General features: G+C 47.5%; 1 protein-coding gene across 1 annotated transcript in view; it reads right to left on the reverse strand.

Annotated features, from left to right (window-relative positions):
* Nucleotides 1-5,565, reverse strand: part of SGPP1 (sphingosine-1-phosphate phosphatase 1) — a 34,612-nt gene extending 29,047 nt beyond the window's left edge. Inside the window, exon 1 of the mRNA XM_081863585.1 lies at nt 5,320-5,565. The gene's annotated coding sequence lies outside the window, so the exon portion shown is untranslated. The remainder of the gene's footprint in view (nt 1-5,319) is intronic.
* Between the last annotated feature and the right edge of the window lie 16,194 nt (nt 5,566-21,759).

Consider the following 21,759-nt stretch of genomic DNA (forward strand, 5'->3'; position numbering starts at 1 on the left):
GGTCTGAGGGTCAAGAAGCAAGGAGTCACAAAGTCAGGGGTCTGAGGGTCAAGAAGCAAGGAGTCACAAAGTCAGGGGTCCGAGGGTCAAGAAGCAAGGAGTCACAAAGTCAGGGGTCCGAGGGTCAAGAAGCAAGGAGTCACGAAGTCAGGGGTCCGAGGGTCAAGAAGCAAGGAGTCACAAAGTCAGGGGTCTGAGGATCAAGAAGCAAGGAGTCACGAAGTCAGGGGTCCGGGGATAAGGAGGCAAGGAGCCAAACGCAACAAGGCAGGAAACGTGAATCATAGAACCTCCTCTTCTCCAGGCTAAACATGCCCAGCTCCCTTAGCCGTTCCTCATAAGGTATCGTTTCCAGGCCTTTGACCATTTTGGTTGCCCTCGTCTGGACACGTTCCAGTTTGTCAGCGTCCTTCTTGAACTGTGGCGCCCAGAACTGGACACAGTACTCCAGGTGAGGTCTGACCAGAGCAGAATACAGTGGCACTATTACTTCCCTTGATCTAGATGCTATACTCCTATTGATGCAGCCCAGAATTGCATTGGCTTTTTTAGCTGCCGCATCACACTGTTGGCTCATGTCAAGTTTGTGGTCAACCAAGACTCCTAGATCCTTTTCACATGTACTGCTCTCAAGCCAGGTGTCACCCATCTTGTTAGCCAACCAGAGAATATTGAGAAGCAAAGCAGCCTGATCTTTATTGACTGTTGCAACAGGATGCTCCTCTCACCTGCAGGAGAGGAGGAGGACCCAGAACAAAGGTGTGCCCGCCCTTATATAGACATTTTAAATTGCCCACCCTGGAGTCTAAGACCACCCCCAGAAACATCATACATACATCACAGAAGGGGCATAGCTCAAGACCACCCCAAGATACATCATACCTACATCACAGAAAGGGCGGTCTACAACAGAAATCTGAGTGTGTTGTTTATCTCCTGTCTGGCAGGTTACCTATTAATGGTCACTTGATTGGATTACCTGGGGAGCGTGGCCAGTCTTTTGTAATGATAAATACTTAGTTCCTGAGGTCACAGGCTCACCCTATTCATACACAGACATACCCTTAAGACAGGATTTGTGAACAAAAAGACAATGGGGAGGCTTTCCATTTTCCTTCAACCTTGCAGAGAAATATTTGAGGTCAATTTGGGAGGCACTTTTTCTGTGGGGTTTCAGACATGTGGTTTATATATGCAGTTATGAACATTTATATTATATTATATTATATTATATTATATTATATTATATTATATTATATTATATTATATTATATTATATTATATTATATTATATTATATTATATTATATTATTATATTATATTAATTATATTATTATTATAATATATATGTATCCTTAAATTTTTTATTTCAATGTGAAGGGCTCCTTCACATGCACTTTGGGATGTGTGTTGAGTCCTCTCACGTGCTGGCTGAAAGCATTGGCAGCAGTGTGTCTGAATAAACAGCAATCGGGGCGCCTCAGGAGGCAAATCGGAGGTATCATGAAAGGTAAGCATTGTTGTTTCTTTAACTTAATGTTTTACTTTATTGAGAGGGGGAGAGGTGCTTGTGGGATTGTCGGGTGCCAAATAACTTGACTGGCCTTGAGTATTGTGCATCCTGAATTGGGGGGGGGGGCGGTGTTGACACACAGGTTTGCTGCGCCGCCCTAGGCACTAGAGGGTCTTTGGCAACCCTGTGGTGGGGGGTGCTGCATACAGTAGCAGTGTTTGCACGGGGAGTGGGTAGATTGCACAACACCACAGTCCTCTGCAGATTTTCTTTCAGGAGCTGTGTGGGTGGGTGGGGTGAATTCTCTGACACCCACCCACAGTCCCACACCCTGGAGGGGAAATGTCATTCCACCCTATACAATACACATGCTTACAGATATGCGATTGGTGCAATCGCACTCTATGTGTCGTACGCTTCCAACGCATGGTGTCACTCTAAAATTGTAATGTGTGAAGAGGTCTGCTTATTGCAAGGGGGTAGTGCTAGAGCTGTGACTTTTAGATCTGCAAATTCGGTGCCGCAAGGAAGGAAACCGAAGGCGCTGCTAAAAGAACTCTGTCAGCAGAACACTTGCAGGAATCCAGCTCCTCCTGCCTGTTTTCTCTCTTTCCGCTCCTCTCTCCATTATTTTTCTTCATTCTTTAATGTGCTTAAAAGCCTTACTGTAACCCTATCGTATCCTGCCAACCTAGCAGTTCGAAAGCATGTCAAAGTGCAAGTAGATAAATAGGTACCACTCCGGCGGGAAGGTAAATGGCGTTTCCGTGCGCTGCTCTGGTTCGCCAGAAGCGGCTTAGTCATGCTGGCCACATGACCCGGAAGCTGGACGCCGGCTCCCTTGGCCAATAAAGCGAGATGAGCGCCGCAACCCCAGAGTTGGCCACGACTGGACCTAATGGTCAGGGGTCCCTTTACCTTTAACCATATCGTAAGACGGTAATACCAGTCTACCTCTCAAATAATTCTTAAGTATAGGGTGAAAATAAAGGTAGAAAGGTTAACTTGATATTTGGCAACCCACAACCGATCGCTTTGTTTCACTTTCCAAGTGATATCTACAGCCATTTCCTTACTGGCGGTTATTGAATCAGGCCACACCGCCACAAATCCCTTTAACAATCTATAGTTACGATGCCGGCAACGTTGCCTAATCAGAAGATGTATGCCTGGAAAGCGGCAATAAAACCAGGACCTCGTTAACACTACAAACATAAAGCTGATTTAAGCCATTGCATTGTTGTTTAGCCGTGTCCGACTCTTTGTGACCCCATGGACCAGAGCACGCCAGGCACTCCTGCCTTCCACTGCCTCCCGCAGTTTGGTCAGACTCATGTTTGTAGCTTCGAGAACATTGTCCAACCATCTCGTCCTCTGTCATCCCCTTCTCCTTGTGCCCTCCATCTTTCACAACATCAGGGTCTTTTCCAGGGAGTCTTCTCTTCTCATGAGGTGGCCAAAGTATAGGAGCCTCAGCTTCAGGATCTGTCCTTCCAGTGAGCACTCAGGGCTGATTTCCTTAAGATTGGTTTGATCTTCTTGCAGTCCATGGGACTTTCAAGAGTCTCCTCCAGCACCATAATTCAAAAGCATCCATTCTTCAGCGATCAGTCTTCTTTATGGTCCAGCTCTCACTTCCATACATCACTACTGGGAAAACCATAGCTTTAACTATACGGACCTTTGTTGGCAAGGTGATTTGTTGGCCATTGCATTAGGACTGATAATTTTGTGCAATGGGACTCTGGGCACTCTGCTACAATTGCAAAACCATAGTTCCCAGGATCCTTCCCCTACTTAGCACTCAAGACCCCTAGCAGGCTAGCAACCTCACCATCATCTCCAAGCCACCGCCCCTAAACACCCCCTCCCCCCTCACCTATCTTGCTCCCTCCTTGAATGTTTTTGCCTTGCTGGAATATGTCTTTGAACTCCAAGAACAGGCACATCCCATTCTGTTGTTTAATGTGGATAGCAAGCTTCCTTAGGTAGTAGGTTTCAGTTTGAGAAGTGGCTTGTCTCTTTGGCAATCACAACGCCTGTGGTCTCAATGGGTTTTGTGCACCTGTTGCTTCTCCCTATGCGCATGTTGCAACTTTAAAGCACAAACATAACACTTGTCCAGACTGTCATTTAATGCGCCCTCAAAAGATGATGTCAGGGTCCGGGTGGGTTCATACGGAAAGAGGTGGTCCTTGAGGTATTGCGTTCCTTCAGCCAAAGGAGCATGGACCTCAGCCTGAAAAATGTTCTCCACCTGCGCTATGCTTTGCTAAACACAAAGGTGGTAGCTGTGTGGAAAATAACATCAGAGAGTCATTTAATCCTCAACTCCAGCTTCAAACAGCCTGGGATCCATATGCCTCAGAGACCAGCTGCTTCTTGCCCACTGTCACTATGACCTTGTGCATTGTGCAGCGCATGCCCTTAGTTGCACACCATCTGCATATTTCCCCTCAAAGGTTGCAGAGACGTCACTGTTGCCCATCAAACAAAGCGCAGTATTTTGCACCTGTTCTTCTTTTTCTCGGCTTGCAGGTGTTTTGTTTGTCAGTGCCTTGAATAACCACTTGCCCTACACGGCACTTTGCAGCTGTTGTTCCCCAGAATTGTGCATGAATTGCTCTTTGTGGGAACTGTGTGGAATGAGAGCGCTTCCAGACAACCAGTGCTATTTTTGTAGAAAAAAGAGGTGTCGGAGCTCACCGTGAACAAGTCCATTGTTTTCTAATGATGGCAATGCAATAGCGCCCACCTGAGAAGTGCCGGAGCTGAGTTTCTGCAAGTTCCTGCCGGAAAAATGGCCTGCAGACAACCTATTGACCATTTATCCTGATTTGCCGCAGTATGATGCAGTGCATGTACAGAATGGTAGGCGAGAAGAGGAGGGAAGGGCAAATTTTGGACTCACACTGGGCGCCACTGAAAGACCAAACTCCACCTTTGGTTGATACGTAATGAAAACGGGGGGGGGGGGACCCAGTACAGTGGTACCTCGGGTTACATACGCTTCAGGTTACATACGCTTCAGGTTACAGACTCCACTAACCCAGAAATATTACCTCAGGTTAAGAACTTTGCTTCAGGATGAGAACAGAAATTGTGCTCCGGCGGCACAGCAGCAGCAGGAGGCCCCATTAGCTAAAGTGGTGCTTCAGGTTAAGAACAGTTTCAGGTTAAGTACGGACCTCCGGAACGAATTAAGTACTTAACCGGAGGTACCACTGTATTTTATGTCTCCATGCCCCATGCCCCAAAGGGTTTACAGTCATAATTTTGACACAGAGAAACTACAGAGGAAGGGGAGAGGTCCAGGGATAAGCAAGGAGAATATGGGCTACTGCGTGAGATGCAATAATAATAACAGATGCCAACAAAGCAGGGTTTTGTGTCTCTCTGTGGTTTTTTTTTTTTAAAGTAGAAAATTAGTAAGTAGAAAAAATAAAATGAATTTCAAAGTTTTCTTAAGCAGGAAAAAAATAGTACAATAAAGGAAAAAAATAATGCAAAAGTTATATGTATAAACATGAACTGCAAATCCTGTACTTCTCAAACAATCTTGGGTTCCTGCCACGTAGGCATTCTCTTCCAAAAAGGCATCCACTGTGCCAAAAGTATTATTTATTGTAAGTATTTGTTTTTAATACTGCCCTTTGATCATATTTCCTGGGCTGTTTACAAGATAACTGAAACAATTAAAAGGCACAGGAAAGAAAGAAAGAAAGAAAGAAAGAAAGAAAGAAAGAAAGAAAGAGCTAAATTCCAAAAAATTATAAGAGTGGCATAAAGAAAATAACTCCTCTCACCTTCCCAAAGATGCATGATATGGCTTAATTTATAGATAAGCATCAGATTCTATTTCTCACGCTTCCAGACCTCAGAGCAGATTTTGTTTGTTCGTTTTTTAGCTAGCGAAAGTCAGAGCTGCCTCTTCAACGCTTCTCTTCTGCTGTGTGCATAGATAGAATCGGGAGCTTTGATATCTAGATGAAATGCAAAACCGTTTCATGGCGAAGGCTCAAAGCCAAGCTCTCCCAGTCCAGGGTGTGTCTACATCTGAAGGCGAGGAGAACAGAGCTAACTGGAAAAGTTTTGTTCACAGGAGTTTGGGAGATCACGTGATCTGCAAAGTCACTTTGCCACTTGAAACTCACTTCTGCTATGCAGCTTCCAGTGAGCACTCAGGGCTGATTTCCTTCAGAATAGATAGGTTTCATCTTCTTGCAGTCCATGGGACTCTCAAGAGTCTCCTCCAGCACCAAATTCAAAAGCATCAATTCTTCGGCGATCAGCCTTCTTTATGGTCCAGCTCTCACTTCCATACATCACCACTGGGAAAACCATAGCTTGAACTATACAGACCTTTGTTGGCAAGGTGATTTGTTGACCATTGATTTAGGACTGATAATTTTGTGCAATGGGACTCTGGGCACTCTGCTACAATTGCAAAACCACAGTTCCCAGGATCCTTCCCCTACTTAGCACTCAAGACCCCTAGCAGGCTAGCAACCTCACAATCGTCTCCAAGCCACCGCCCCTAAACACCCCCCCCACCTATCTTGCTCCCTCCTTGAATGTTTTTGTCTTGCTGGAATATGTCTTTGAACTCCAAGAACAGGCACATCCCATTCTGTTGTTTAATGTGGATAGCAAGCTTCCTTCGGTAGTAAAGTCACTTTGCCACTTGAAACTCACTTCTGCTATGCAGCTTGGAAAAGAGCTGATAAGACTCTTACAGCCCCCCACACAGCTACACCAGTCTCATTCTTTTCTTTGTCGGGTGTCAAGCATATTCCAAAGGCACCCTTAAGTGTGTGCAACAACCATATAGTGGTAGGGAAATTTAAAAAACTCTGCACATGCTCAGAGGTGCTTGCTTATTTCTACACATATTCCAGGGGTGAGCCAAGCATTACAAAAGAAAGAAAAAATAAATCTCAAGCTTCAGATCCTGAGTCAAATTCATAATTGTAGGGTGTCCTTTAAATTTCCCCTAACTAAGCTTTGAACAGAATTTATACTAGGACTCTGAAACGGGGGCATAAGACCTTTTTTTCGATGTATGTTAGTATATTTTTTTCAATATATGTTAGTATATCCTAGTATATTCTCCTGGCTATTACTTATCCCCTGTTTTTGGTGGGGATAAGTCATAAAAACAGAGGGCAGGAGATCTACTTTGGTGATCACTCGTAGTCTAGTAAGATTGTCTTCCATAAACATGGTTTTAACAATGAGTCCATAAGTGACTGTGGAGGTCAATTCTGGATCCGCACGTCTTTCCACAGTGGGAACATAGGTTTCCGGGCGGGAGTTGATCATGGTGAGGGTTTGCCAAGTGTGCCTTCCTCTTAGCACATTTCTCCCTTGCGTCCTGAGTTCGAGTGTCTTCAAAGCCCACGACGCCTTTGGTAAAGGCTGTTCTCTAACTGGAGTCCTTGCAGGCCAGTGTTAACTGGGAAACACTGTTTATATCACTTTTTTTAGATTTGCCTTGAGAGAGTCTTCAAACAGTTTTTTGTTGACCACCAGCATGACACTTTCCATTTTTTATTTCGGAATATAGTAGTTGCTTTGGAAGACGATCATCAGGCATCCGCACAACATGACCAGTCCAACGAAGTTGATGTTAAAGAATCATTGCTTCAATGGGACAAGAGTGTGGATTAAGGTGTGTAAGGAAACCTAAAAGAGATCTGTTTTGTTGTTTTTTCATGGTGGTGTTTTTTTAAATATCAAATGTCTTGCTAGGAGCGTCTCCAACCCCATCGTTCAGCTTGGATACTGAGGTCCAGCTCTGAGGGCCTTCTGGCAGTTCCCCCCTGCGAGAAGTGAGGTTACAGGGAGCCAGGCAGAGGGCCTTCTCTGTAGTGGCACCTGTCCTGTGGAACAGGACCAGATGTCATCCCACCAGATGACATCCCACCAGATGTCAAGGAAATAAACAATTGTCTGACTTTTAGAAGACGTCTGAAGGTTTAGGGAAGTTTTTAATGTTTGATCTTTTATCGTGTTTTTAATGTTCTGTTGGGATCTGTCCAGAGTGGCTGGGGAAGCCCAGTCAGATGGGCGGGGTATAAATAATAAATTATTATTATTATTATTATTATTATTATTATTATTATTATTATTATTATAGCTCAGTTGGTAGAGCATGAGACTCTTAATCTCAGAGTCATGAGCTCATCTAGGTGAAAGATTCCTGCATTGCAGGGGGTTCGAGTAGTTGGCCCTCGTGTTCCCTTCCAACTCTGCAATATTACAAATTATTTTAGAAATTTCTCTCGCTTTTTCTCGTTGTGCCCCTGTTTCGTTCATGCCCTAAGCACAAGCTTGTTGGGCAATCGAGCACGGATTGATTCTAAATCAGGGTATGTGATTCTTACGCAAATACACATCCTCTTTTTTGCAGCGATGCATCCTCTTTCTTTCTGCAGTTGACGGATTAAAGGGAAGTGCTTCTGTGACTCGGGTGAAGGCGTCAGCGCGTCTGGCTGTTAACCAGAACTTTGGTGGCTTGAGCCCACCCAGGGACGGGGTGCCTGCCTTGCGGAGGGGTTGGACTAGATGAGACTCAGGATCCCTTTCAGCTCTAGGATTCCACTCTAGGATTCTATGAGACCTGAGTTCCAATCCTGGCTCAACCTGGTGTGGCCCTGCATGAAAAACCTCCCCCTTTTGATACGATATGATAATCTTTATTGTCATTGTCCCATACAGAACAACGAAATTGAAAAAAATCTACATCAGACATTCAAAAACCAACAAGCCTGCTATCCCAGCTATCCCAGCCTGGTTAACTCCCTAAAAACTCTGATACCCCATAAATAAATACAATATACTCCCACAGAGACTACCTTCCACTGCGTTTAAAACCAAAATCGCATTTGGATAAAAACTGTTTCTCAGGCGGCTAGTCCCAGTCTTTATAACCCTGTACCTTCTTCCAGAAGGCAGAAGCTGAAAGAGATCATTTCCGGGGTGTGCACTATACTGCGCTATCTCTGCAGCTTTCTTATGGCACCTGGAAGCGTAGATTTGATCCAAAGTGGGAAGAGCACACCCAATTATTCTCTCCTCAGTCTTTACAACCCTGGACAGCATTGTTTTTCCCCTGCCTGTGCAGCTCCCAAAGCACACACACAGACCATAAATTAATACACTCTCAACAGTACAATGGTAAAATGCCATCAACAGGTCCTTTGAGATATTATTTTCCCGCAGGATTCTCAGAAAATAGAACCTCTGCTGTGCTCTCTTCATCAGATCTTTACTGTTTTCTCCCAGGTTAGGTCATCTGCTGCCCTGCCCCACAGGGTTGAGGATGAGGCGGGTCAATCCCTTGGAGGCCTCCCTGAGAGGAAGGGGGACAAGAAGCAAACATGAGAAATATTCGCTCTTCCTCCATGCGCGCGCATGGGTGCGCATAGTTGCCATGGGGAACACCGTTCCCATAAACAGGCCCCCTAAGCGCTGCTCATATCACACCAGGTCAATGAGGCATCACTAAGCGCCATTATCTCGCTGGTCTTCTAGGCCTCAATTTAAGCAGTTTTACTTAAATTAGCGGCACCCGCGAGGGTAGTTATTAGAACATTACAAAAGGAGAGGATTTATGAGTAGCAAGCGAGGCCGCAGCTGCAGCTGGGAGAGTCTTCTCCTGTTGCCTCCCATTCATGCTCTCGTCGCTCCCTTCCTTTGAACAGGGCTTCGACACTTGCTCCTGCTTTTGGCTGCCACAGGTCTTCCATTCAGGCCTCCAATTCATTTGCCAATTTTATTTGGTGTGGGTTTTTTTCTTCAGGAGGGCGAACAGCTTTGCTTCCCTTTTGGTTCATTATTCCCAAGCAAAAAGGTGAGGGAACACACAATAATTTGGATTAATATTTTTTGGGAAGCCGCCCAGAGTGGCTGGGGAAGCCCAGCCAGATGGGCGGCGTATAAATAATACAGTGGTGCCTCGCAAGACGAAATTAATTCGTTCTGCGAGTTGCTTCGTCTTGCAATTTTTTCGTCTTGCGGAGCGCGGATTCCCCGGGTATTAACGGCTTTAAGAAAAAGGAAGCAAACTCGCAAGACGTTTTCGTCTTGCGAAGCAAGCCCATAGGGAAATTTGTCTTGCGAACCACCTCGAAAAACGGAAAACCCTTTCGTCTAGCGAGTTTTTTGTCTTGCGCGGCATTCGTCTTGCGGGGCACCACTGTATATTATTCTTATTATTGCAGGTATTCAAGGGTTTCACCAATTGCCCCCTTCAAAAGTTACCTCATAAACTCAGCATATCTAAAGGGCAGAGTTTGGATGCCCACATCACCACCCTCGATATAGGGCAGGATTTTATTTCTTATACAAATATTGAGGCGTACGGTCTCCCGGTGCCACCAGTGTAAGCAAATGTCTGGCTCGTCTGAGCCTATATGGAACCTTTATTCTCAGTAATAATGGAACTCACAGGTGGGTAATGCAGTTATGAGTTGTGGGGGCTAGACACCCTTAAATTCCTGGGTCCAGTGGCATACCCTCCAACAATCCTCAGATGAAAATAGGGATGTTTCTCACTCCCCTCAACTGGCCTTCTCGATCCTCCCCCTTTTTTTGCCCCCCCCCCCAACAGAGCATTTTCTGTCAGAAGAAGGGCAAGTGTCACCAGCACCACACCAACAGGACACAAGCCCTCCACTGTCCTGAGAAAACCCTTTAATCCCAGTTTTATTTTATTCTCTGGTAGATTTGCAAAAAGAAAAGCACGCACCAATAAATAATTTCCAGAAAGGGTCAAGATCAGACCTGGGATTCTCATAAAAAAACAGCACTTTGAATGCATGATAAACATGCAGCACCAGGTGGCGCCAGAGAGCAAAGAAAATTTCCTACGCAACTTCCCAGTGTTTTTTTCCTCTTGTTATACCGATTTAATTTCTGACTTATTTATAGCGTTCTTTTCCTGTGCGTAGATCCACCCAAGGATGCACAAAGCATTTCTTTAAAAAAAAATAAAAATACAAGACTCCTTGAGCTCTTCTCCCCCTTTCTTCCTGCCCAGGGTGGCCCTGCCTTCTGCCTCCACCTCAGAGCCGGCACATCCCATGGGGCTGGGCCTTGGTGGCTGCAGCGTCCCCTCCTCCTCGCCTGCTCTCCAGCAGCCGCTTTGGGCTGCCCAAGGGAGAAGGCCGGCGGCAGCAGCAGCCGTGGAAAAGCCATGGAAAGCTGCCTCACTGCTGCCACTGCTGCCGATATCACAACTCAACATAAGTACTGCTCTTCCTCCTCCCTGAGCTCCACAACACTGGCAGGGGAAATGGGGACATTCTGGAATCAAATCAGAAGCTAGGATGGCTTTTGGAATTCCGGGGCTCTCCTTGGAAAATAGGGACACATGGAAGGTGTGCAGTGGGTGCTAGAATTTAATTAAGGCTAGGAATGTGGAAAAGGGACGCGGGTGGTGCTGTGGGTTAAATCCCCACGACGGGGGTGAGCTCCCGAATCCCCACGACGGGGTGAGCTCCCGTTGCTCAGTCCCTGCTCCTGCCACGTCAAAGTGCAAGTAGATAAATAGGTACCGCTCTGGCGGGAAGGTAAACGGCGTTTCTATGTGCTTCTCTGGTTCGCCAGAAGCAGCTTAGTCATGCTGGCCACATGACCCGGAAGCTGTACGCCGGCTCCCTCGGCCAGTAAAGCGAGATGAGTGCCCCAACCCCAGAGTCGGCCACGACTGGACCTAATGGTCAGGGGTCCCTTTACATTTACTAGGAATGTGGAAACATAGCGAGACCCTGTGTATTAGGACTGGTCACGTTGTGCGGATGCCTGATGATCGTCTTCCAAAGCAACTACTCTATTCAGAACTTAAAAATGGAAAGTGTAATGCTGGTGGTCAACAAAAGAGGTTCAAAGACTCTCTCAAGGCAAATCTAAAAAAATGTTGTATAAACACCGACAACGGAGGAACACTGGCCTGCGAGCGCTCCAATTGGAGAACAGCCTTTACCAAAGGTGTCGTGGACTTTGAATACACTTGAACTCAGGACGAAAGGGAGAAACGTGCTAAGAGGAAGACACATTTGGCAAACCCTCACCGTGATCAACTCCCGCCCGGAAACTATGTCCCCACTGTGGAAGGACGTGTGGATCCAGAATTGGCCTCCACAGTCACTTACGGACTCACTGTTAAGACCGCGTTTATGGAAGACAATCTTACTCAGCTACGAGTGATCGCCAAAGAAGATTAGGTCAGAACTGTGTGCATTTAAGCTGTGTACTAGATACTTCTAAATCATGTGATCAACATGTCAATAGCTAATTAAGCCAAGCTGGTGTTTCCAGCGATGTATCAAAAGCACATTATGCCCGGACTTGCCTCTTGTGTGAAGTGTCTGCCTGGGGGTAAATGACCCATTAGGGCAGGAGAACATGAAAGGGAACTCTGTGTGAGATGGCAAAGAAGTGGGGATCCTGTCGCTCCACAGTCGTGGGATCGAGCCCTACGTTGGGCAAAAGATTCCTGCATGGCAGGGGGTTGGACTAGATGACCCCCAGGGTCCCTTCTGACTCTACATTTTTGTGATTCTCAGATAGTGTGGGTCAAGAGCAGGAGTGATGTGTCAAGCACAAAGGCAAAAGCAAGAGGCAGAGCAGTGGCTGATGTCTGTTCGAATCCTGGGGTGTGAATCCTGTGCACCTCTCCATTGTAGACTCAGGTTGCATATATGTGTAAATAAATGCAATAACCTAAGTTGGAATATCCTCGCAATTTTGGTGTGTATCCTGGTATTTAAAGGTAAAGGGATCCCTGACTGTTAGGTCCAGTCGTGGCCGACTCCGGGGTTGCGGCACTCATCTCACTTTATTGGCTGAGGGAGCCGGCGTACAGCTTCCGGGTCATGAGGCCAGCATGACTAAGCTGCTTCTGGCAAACCACAGCAGCACACGGAAATGCCGTTTACCTTCCCGCCAGAGAAGGTATTTATCTACTTGCACTTTGACGTGCTTTCGAACTGCTAGGTTGGCAGGAGCAGGGACCAAGCAACGGGAGCTCACCCCATCGGGGGGATTTGAACCACCGACCTTCTGATCGGCAAGTCCTAGGCTCTGTGGTTTAACCCAAAGCGCCACCCGCATCCCTATGCTATTATTTAGTGAGAGCCAAAACTAGGACACTGGCTAGCTTGATGATTACACTAATGGTAAATCAGTCATGTCTATTAGAGTTGTACTTTGGAAGTCAAGCAGAATCCATTCAGGGAGTCCATTCGACTTCCAAAACGTTCGGAAACCAAAGCACGGCTTCTGGTTGGCTGCAGGAGCAATCGGAAGCCAGCCAATCGGAAGCCACAGAAGCCCCACTGGACGTTCAGATTCCAAAGAACGTTCGCAAACTGTAACATTCCCAGGTTTGCGGTGTTCGGGAGCCAGAATGTCTGAGTACCAAGGCGTTCGGGATCCAAGGTACGACTGTAATATATTTTCCGTTTAAGAGAAAGAGGAAATTAAAAAGAGCAGAGAGATCAGGGCAGGATGGGGCATGGAGACAGAGGGAAAGCATAGAAAGATGGGGTAAAAGAGGTTAAAAAATAAAAGGGGATGTTTGTAGCAGGCTGAAGTTAAAGATGAGCCCTGGCTGAGTCTTAAAAGGTCATCCCAAACCACTTCGCCTATGCACAGGGCGCCAAAGAATGCAAAGGAAAATGCTGAGGAAAATAGCCTAGCTTCGTATTTGGACCAACAGATCACCCTAAGCTTTTTACGAATCTGGGTGAGAATGTCGAAAGTTATGGGCCTTCTGCCGTCCAGGCTAGGGGGGCGGGACCTGCGCCAACCCTCGAGCATCTTCCGGACCACAAAATGAGAACAGGGGTCGACAGAGAACAGGGCTTTTGAGAAGAAGGATATTGCCGCTGAATGAATATTGAGGGTTTTTGGGGCCCGCCCTAGGTCACGGAGATGTACCAGGTATTCTATAACCTCAGGCCTCGATGGGGACCTGCCTGGCCTCAGCTGCCCCTTCTTCTGGCGAAAAGAGGCGAAATCTAACCAGGCCTTATTATAGGACCTTAAGGTTGAAGGTGCTATTGCAGACAATACTCCCTTTATAGCTTCTCGTTGCCAATACTCCAGAGGTGCTCCGGAAACGGCTGCGGCAGCTGCTGCGCATCCGGCGCCAATGAGCGAAAGCGATCCATCTGGAAACGAGATAGAGCATCCACAATGTTATTATCAACGCCTGGAACAAACCGAGCTGAGGTGAACAGGTTCAGCCGGAGGCACGAAAGAACAAAGTATCGCAGCAACGATGCAACTCTGGGTGAACGCGCCAATTGCTTGTTTAGGACCGACACTACGGCTTGGTTGTCTGTCCAAAAACAAATTCTATGATCTTTAAAGTGCTCGGCCCAAATGTGAATAGCGACCACGATGGGGAAAAATTCTAAGAATGTTAAGTCACGCAGTATGGGTTTTCCCTGCCATGATGCCGGCCAACGCTGCGCACACCACTGACCTCTGAAGTAGACACCGAATCCCAATGAACCTGCGGCGTCAGAATGTACCTGGAAATCCGACTGCAAGGTGATGCTGTCTTGCCAGAGTGAAATACCATTATAATCTTCCAGGAATTGTCGCCAAACTAGTAGGTCTGATTTCACTGCCTTCGAAAGACGCACTCTATGGTGAGGGGAACGCAATCCCGCTGCTAGTTTCCCCAACCGCCCACAGAAGGGGCGACCCGGGGACACCACGCGGCATGCAAAATTGAGATGACCCAAGAGTGATTGAATTTGTTTTAAGGTGACCTTCCTTAGGGGCAAAGTCTGTTCAATCAGCCCTTTTAGGGCAACCAACTTATCTGTGGGTAGACGAGAAGTTTGGGCTATTGTGTCTAGTTCGATGCCCAGGTAAGTCATTACGGTGACCGGGACCTCCGTCTTGTCGTTCGCCAGTGGCACGCCCAGCTCCCCAGCCAAGGACTCAAAGGCATGTAGCAAGGCCTTGCAATCATTCGCAGTATTAGAGACCAAAATAAAGTCATCCAAATAATGCCCCACCCCTTCAGCACCAGTTTTGAACTTAAGCGCCCATTCTAAGAAGGTGCTGAATGTTTCAAACGCGGCACAGGCGATCGAGCACCCCATGGGCATCGTCTTGTCTATGAAGTAGGCGCCCTGAAATTTGAAACCCAACCAGCGATAATCCTCCGGGTGAACCGGAAGGAGGCGAAATGCCGACTCGATGTCGCATTTTGCCATAAAGGCACCCCTACCGAAACCCCAGACCAACTTCACTGCCTGGTCAAAGGAAGCATACTTGACTCTGCACATTTCTTGGGGAATAGCGTCGTTAACCGAAGCACCCTTGGGGTAAGAAAGGTTGTGTATCATCCGGAATTCACCGGGGGCCTTTTTTGGGACAATGCCTAGAGGAGATATGTGTAGCTCCTCAATAGGAGACTCAAGGAATGGACCAGCCACCCTGCCGGCAATAACCTCCTTCTGAATCTTCTTCCAGGCAATGTCTGGCCTCTCTAATACTGACTTTTGATTGGGGGGGCAACCCGAATTGGGGGTAAAGGACACTGGAATTCTAAACCCATGGGAAAACCCTGCATCCAAGAGGAGAGCAGCTTGTCTATTAGGATATTGGCTTAACAAAGTTCGAAGGGGTTGAAGCTTAACCGGAGAGTACGCTAGGCTGAGGGACAAATTAGTAGCGATTTGCTGCTGATCCTTGGGCCAGTCCTGAGGCAACTGCGGGGGCACCCCGATTTCCCTGCTGGGGGTGACCCCTGCTGCCCCGAAAGGGCTGCTGTCTACCTTTGAAGCAGTTGACGGCCGAATGGCTGCCCAAACACTTGTCGCATTCATGCGCATACTTACATGAAGTGCGCTGGCAGGCCCCTCTATTGAAATCCCAGCATTGTCTGCGACGCTTGGCCTCAACCTTACCGGTCTTTGCCTGGTCATGCGGTTTCTTTTCGATGTTAGGCCCCACATGCTCCATCCAGCAGTTATTGTCCTTCTGATCCCAGCGCGTTGAGGACAGCATTGAGGCATTCCTACGGAACTCCTCGTCGTACGAAATGGCGGCCTCATCTCCTGCTAGCTCCCGCGCCCTCCTCACATGCGCCAAGTAAGACGCAAGATGCATCCCGCGTTTTGGATAGCCACCCAGGACAATTCCCATAAACACTTGGTAACCATTAAGCCAATTCTCAAATGTGCGCTCCGCCCGAGGGGATCTGTATCTCTTCTTACCATAATACCTCCTTTTTTCGCCTTTTCCTTTTACCTGGACTGGAGGCAGCAATGTAAACATGTCTACGTAATCCCCATTTAATATCTTATCCCTCTTCCTCTTGGAAAGGTGGTTTCCCAAAATAAAATCAGTGGGTGAGTGGGTTGAAACCTTAACATCCTGCACTAGCGCCCCATCCTTCCACTCGAGAGTACCATTGAAGGTTTTGCGGTGCGAGTTGGCCCGCCTCTCATGGACCCACAGAGGGGCACCTGTCTCCTCACCCTCCCCCCAGTACGTCTCCATGGGGGCATCACTATCGCCCTCGGAAGAAGAAGTACCTGTCTCTTCCTCAGAATCCGATGTGTCTCTCCTCCTGCTCTTCTTGGACACGTGCTTCCTCTTTGCCTTCCGCTTTCCTCCTCGGTGGTTACTTTCCTGAGTTGCCGGGTCAGAGGAAGCTGGTGCTGCCTGCTGAGGTGGTAGCTCGTCGTCCGAAGATGACACCTCCAAAGGGCCCTGCTGGGCTGCGGAATCCTGAAAAAGACTAGGAACCCCAATAGCCTCCTGGCTAACGTTAGAACGGTTGGCCCGTGAAGGTCTGGCTTTCTGAGTGCTCGCCCTCGACTTTCCAGCCCCAGATTTGGCCCTCTGGGCCGCAGCCTTAGACCTCTGAGCCCGCACGGTTTGCAAACGTGTTTGGGGCCGATTGGTGCCCTGTTGCGATGTGCTAGCCTCCGCCATTGAGGGCCCGGCTTGGCCTTGCTGGCTGGGGGGAGTGTCAGGTATGCAATCTTGGGACAATTCCACTATCGTAGCCGTTGAGGCAACCGGAGGATTGCATTGTTCGTAAAATGATTGCAGGGCCGAGAACAGTTGCGCCAGGGCTTGAGGGTTACAGGGCCCAGCAGGCATTAGGGCGCCCCCTGCAGCGGTTGCTTGAACTCTCGCCCTGTTCGCCATGTGTGCGGCCTACCAGAATGCGCGCAAGGTGTGTGTAACTATGTGTTTATAACCTGTTTATTTTATCTTTTTTTAAAAAAAATATATTTATTTATTTATTTATTTAAATTATATATATATATTGTATTTTTATTTTTTTATTTTTTTATTTTTATTTATTTATTTATTTATTTATTTTCTGAATTTATATATTTATTTATTTACTTAATTACTTTAATTAAATTCAGCTATATGTCGCAAATCCAAGCACCTTCAAACTAATATACTCTTACTAACTTATTATTATTTAACTTATCTGTCTATTTTAATTACAGGTAATACTATGCTTATTATTACGCTGTTGTAACTCCAAATGTTAAGCAAAAAGCGGCGAATACGCGCTAGACTTTAGCAGTTTAAACTATTGCTCAAATGCGGTGCCAAGCCAGGCAGCAAGGACAAAGGTGTGCCTTTTAAAAGTTGCAAATGCTATACCAATAAACACTCCTCTCCTCCTCGACCTACCAGATGGCTAAGCAACAACGCTTCTGCAAGCAAAATCAGCTGCGCCTATTTGCACCAATATGCCAGGAAGTAAAGCATGGGGAAAATGAGCAAAAACTAACCAACGAACTAACCGCAAGCTACAAATGAATTAAACAAAACCTAAAAGTAACCAAGCCAATCAATTGTAAACCGGACACATGCGATAATCAATCACCATGAGTTATTAATTCGCTACCCAAACAAACAAATGAAAACCCACTTAAAAGGGTCGGCAAGGACCTAATTGAAATGCGGCAGCCCGCTCCCAGCAAGGATACAAAGATAGCAGCTGAGCAAGTGAGCAAACCTGTATAAGTTTTTTTTTTTTTTAAAGCAGGCAAGCCAGGCGGTGAGGACGCCTGTAGGCGAGGTTATGCCTCACCTAAAATGGCCGCCACTGAGACCACGTGGCTGAGGCAAGATGGCTCCCGACTCTCCTTTGTTGCCCCGGTTACCGTGGATGCCCAGAAAGAGCTCCGCGAGCCGATTGAATTATTCAAGCAGGAAAGAAGAACGCTAAATTAAAGCTAGCAAGCAAATACGATCACCATAAACCATGCGACCCCTCAGCTGGAGCTCTGATTATCCGCAACCGCGGCAGCGCTCTCCTTTCCCCTAAGCAATTGCAGCACCGCCAAACAGCTGATCCTACCGCTTTACAGCTGATCCGCCACCGGTTCCAGCCTCCCGAGGGCTACTGCAGCGCTCCTGAGCCGAAAACAGCGCCCCCCGATCACCTGCCATGAGCGCTGTGGCAACTCACGCTAAACCGCTTCAGCCGAAGCGGAAAGTCGAAAAGCGGCTGGCTTTGCGGGGACTGGAACCGTGCGCGATCCTCCAAGGGTGCCAGCGACGATCCTGCTTTGCCTGATGCAAGCTCCTTTATGCGCGGTTGCCTTAAAGGCCAGAGCCAGCGGAAGAGAAAGCCGGGATCCAAAAGCGTTCAGGAAAGTACAGCCAGGAGAGTATCGGAGAACAACGCTGAAGCTGCCGAGGAGGAAAAAAGGGGCGAGCCTAGGCTGCCCCAACCTTAAGAGCCCTCCCGTTAGACCCGCCCCCGGCGGCTGGCGCTGCTAAAATGAATATGCATAAGCCCACTGGGTCCCGCGGGGCTGGGATAGCCCCGCGATAATGCGGGTGGGGGCGCGTGCCCGCAAACCCCCCTCCGCAGTTCGGGAGGGGCTTTCTTGTAGTGAGGAAACTGCCAGAAGGCCCTCAGAGCTGGACCTCAGTGTCCAGGCCGGATAATGGGGTAGAAACGCTCCTTCAACAGTACTTTCCCCCAGAGGCTCCTGGCAGACAGCCTTTACACTGGGATGCATTTCCTCAGGAGTAAGTCTTGGTAAGGGACGCGGGTGGCACTGTGGGTAAAACCTCAGCGCCTAGGACTTGCCGATCGCATGGTCGGCGGTTCGAATCCCCGCGGCGGGGTGAGCTCCTGTCGTTCGGTCCCAGCTCCTGCCCACCTAGCAGTTTGAAAGCACCCTTAAGTGCAAGTAGATAAATAGGTACCGCTTAATAGCGGGAAGGTAAACGGCGTTTCCGTTTGCTGCTCTGGTGCCGGTTCGCTGGAGCAGCTTCATCACACTGGCCACGTGACCTGGAAGTGTCTGCGGACAGCGCTGCCCCCCGGCCTCTAGAGTGAGATGGGCGCACAACCCTAGAGTCGGACACGACTGGCCCGTACGGGCAGGGGTACCTTTACCTTTACCTTTAAGTCTTGGTGAGGAACGCGGGTGGTGCTGTGGGTTAAACCACAGAGCCTAGGACTTGCCGATCACAAGGTCGGCAGTTCGAATCCCGGTGACAGGGTGAGCTCCCGTTGCTCGATCCCTGCTCCTGCCCACCTAGCAGTTCGAAAGCACATCAAAGTGCAAGTAGATTAATAGGTACTGCTCTGGCGGGAAGGTAAATGGTTTTTCCGTGTGCTGCTCTGGTTCGCCAGAAGCAGCTTAGTCATGCTGGCCACATGACCTGGAAGCTGTACGCCGGCTCCCTCGGCCAATAAAGCGAGATGAGCGCCGCAACCCCAGAGTCGGTCACGACTGGATCTAGTGATCAGGGGTCCCTTTACCTTTAAGTCTTGGTGAACTTGGTGAACTTAATGACGCATGCTCACGAGTAGGCACGCATGAGGCTTGCCCTGCATTTTAACCTGAGCAGGTCTCAACCCCGGGCCAGCTCATGCACAGAGTTGTGATCCTGTTCGACGGATCACAGCCTAGCAACCTGATTCAGCACATACTCACAGTGGGGCTGATTATGTTTGGCAGTGCTTACAGTAATTGCATATATTAGCTATTATTAACTGTACTGCAAACACTTTGATTAACGATATGGAGATTAAATTCATTATGTGGCGCCCGGGTTCTGCACATCAAAGGGCTCTTGCAAGCCCTCTTGGTCTGAGAGGCTGGACTGCCTTGCATTAAGTGGATTGTCAAGCAAGAGAATTATATTTAAAAAAGTATTTGTTGACCCCTCTGTGATGGCCCTCCCTATTAATTTTAGGCAGGTGGTTTTGCAGCACTGTTTCGGCTTGCCTGCTTAAAAAAGATAAAAACCTGTTTAGGCAAGCGCTGCCCAGACATGATTTTATCATCATATTTGCCTTTTAAAAATGTTTATTTAATTTGCATTTTGACAGTTTTGTTATGTCTACTGTTTAAAAGTCTGCTTTCAACACTATTTTAAAATGAATATTTTATGTAAACTGCTTAGGCATTTCGTTTTGTAATTAAAGCTGTATGTAAATCCTGCTAGATAAATATGTTATCTCTCAAAAACTGGCTAGGAGAGGAGAGTGCAGAGAGCAGCACCAAGAATGCTTTCTTCTTTGGCGATCACTCGTAGCCGAGTAAGATTGTCTTCCTTAAACATGGTTTTAACAATGAGTCCGTAAGTGACTGTGGAGGCCAATTCTGGATCCACACGTCCTTCCACAGTGGGGACATTGGTTTCTGGGCGGTAGTTGATCACGGTGTGGATTTGCCAAATGTGTCTTCCTATTAGCACGTTTCTCCCTTTTGTCCTGAGTTCGAGTGTCTTCAAAGTCCATGACACCTTTGGTAAAGGCTGTTCTCCAACTGGAGCGTTTGCAGGCAAGTGTTTCCCATTTGTTGGTGTTTACACTACATTTTAAAAGATTTGCCTTGAGACAGACTTTACACCTCGTTTGTTGACCACCAGCATTACGCTTTCCATTTTTAAGTTCGGAATAGAGTAGTTGCTTTTGAAGATGATCATCAGGCATCCGCACAACATGGCCAGTCCTAATACACAGGGTCTCGCTATGTTTCCACATTCCTAGGTAAAGGTTAAGGGAACCCTGACCATTAGGTCCAGTCGTGGCCGACTCTGGGGTTGGGGCGCTCATCTCGCTTGACCAGTCCAACAAAGTTGGACAACTTTGTCCAACAACGTGACCAGTCCAACAAAGCTGATGTTGAAGGATCGTCGCTTTGACAGTGGTGATCTTTTCTTCTTCCAGTACATTGATATTAGTTTGCCTGTCTTCCCAAGTGATGTGTAAAATTTTTCGGAGACACCGTCGATGGAATCTTTCGAGGAGTTGGAGATGGTGTTTATAAGTGGTCCATAATCTGGGGCCCAAGTTGGTGCTCCTGCTGTGATCTTTGCATAGAAATTTGCTATAGAAATTTAATTTAATAGTAATAATCATAATCATAATAACCAGTGCTTTTCCCTGGCATCTGTCAGGTGAGTGCCATTGCGGGCCAGTGCTCCCCTGCCCATTTCTTGCCTTTATGTATTTCTCAGAACCCAAAACGAACATTTCAAGTCAAAACAGAAGCTGGCCAGCGTGCAAGTCTACACTTTTTTTAAAAAAGATCTATCACTCCCAGCTCACATTTCCATTTTCTTCAGTCCATCTCCTGTGTGGCTGTGGCGGACTTTGAGCTTTCCAGCAAGGCCTCTACCATTGCCCGCACGCACGTTTGTGCGAGGGCCCTTCCAAACTGCCCTAGTCATCTGCCTGAATTTAAGAGAGCAAGGGAGGTGTGGGCACATTTTATTTGACCTGCACCAGAACCAGGGGTGACCCCCAAACCAGCTAGGGAGCCAGCTTGCCGTAGTTTTTAGCACCTCCGCGAGCAGTGTACGTGGCTGTTGTCAAACCGGCCTCAGTTCAGGCCTGCCCCGTGTCGCACGGCAACTTACTGTAATAACTTCATGGTGAGTTCCAGCACCTATTTTTCTTGGAAAAAAGCACTGGTAATAATAATAATCCCTTCCCTCACCAGCAGAGACATTTGGGGTCACCAGGCGCTCTGATTGACTTAACCCGTTAGTTATGTACTGAAGTTCTCACCCTGGGCCAGCAAGGGGATACTGATTGGATAGTTTATATGCAAATGAAGGATTGAAAAGTGATGTTCAGTGATTGGATAGTTTTAGAAAATGGCAACAGTTACATTGTTCTGGAGCTCTATATAAGGGAGGGGTGTTATGTACTGAAGTTCTCACCCTGGGCCAGCAGAGGGATACTGTAGATAGTTTATATGCAAATG

The sequence above is a fragment of the Podarcis erhardii genome, assembly GCF_964252035.2.
Source record: "Podarcis erhardii genome assembly, chromosome: 1".
Classification (NCBI taxonomy): Eukaryota; Metazoa; Chordata; class Lepidosauria; order Squamata; family Lacertidae; genus Podarcis; species Podarcis erhardii.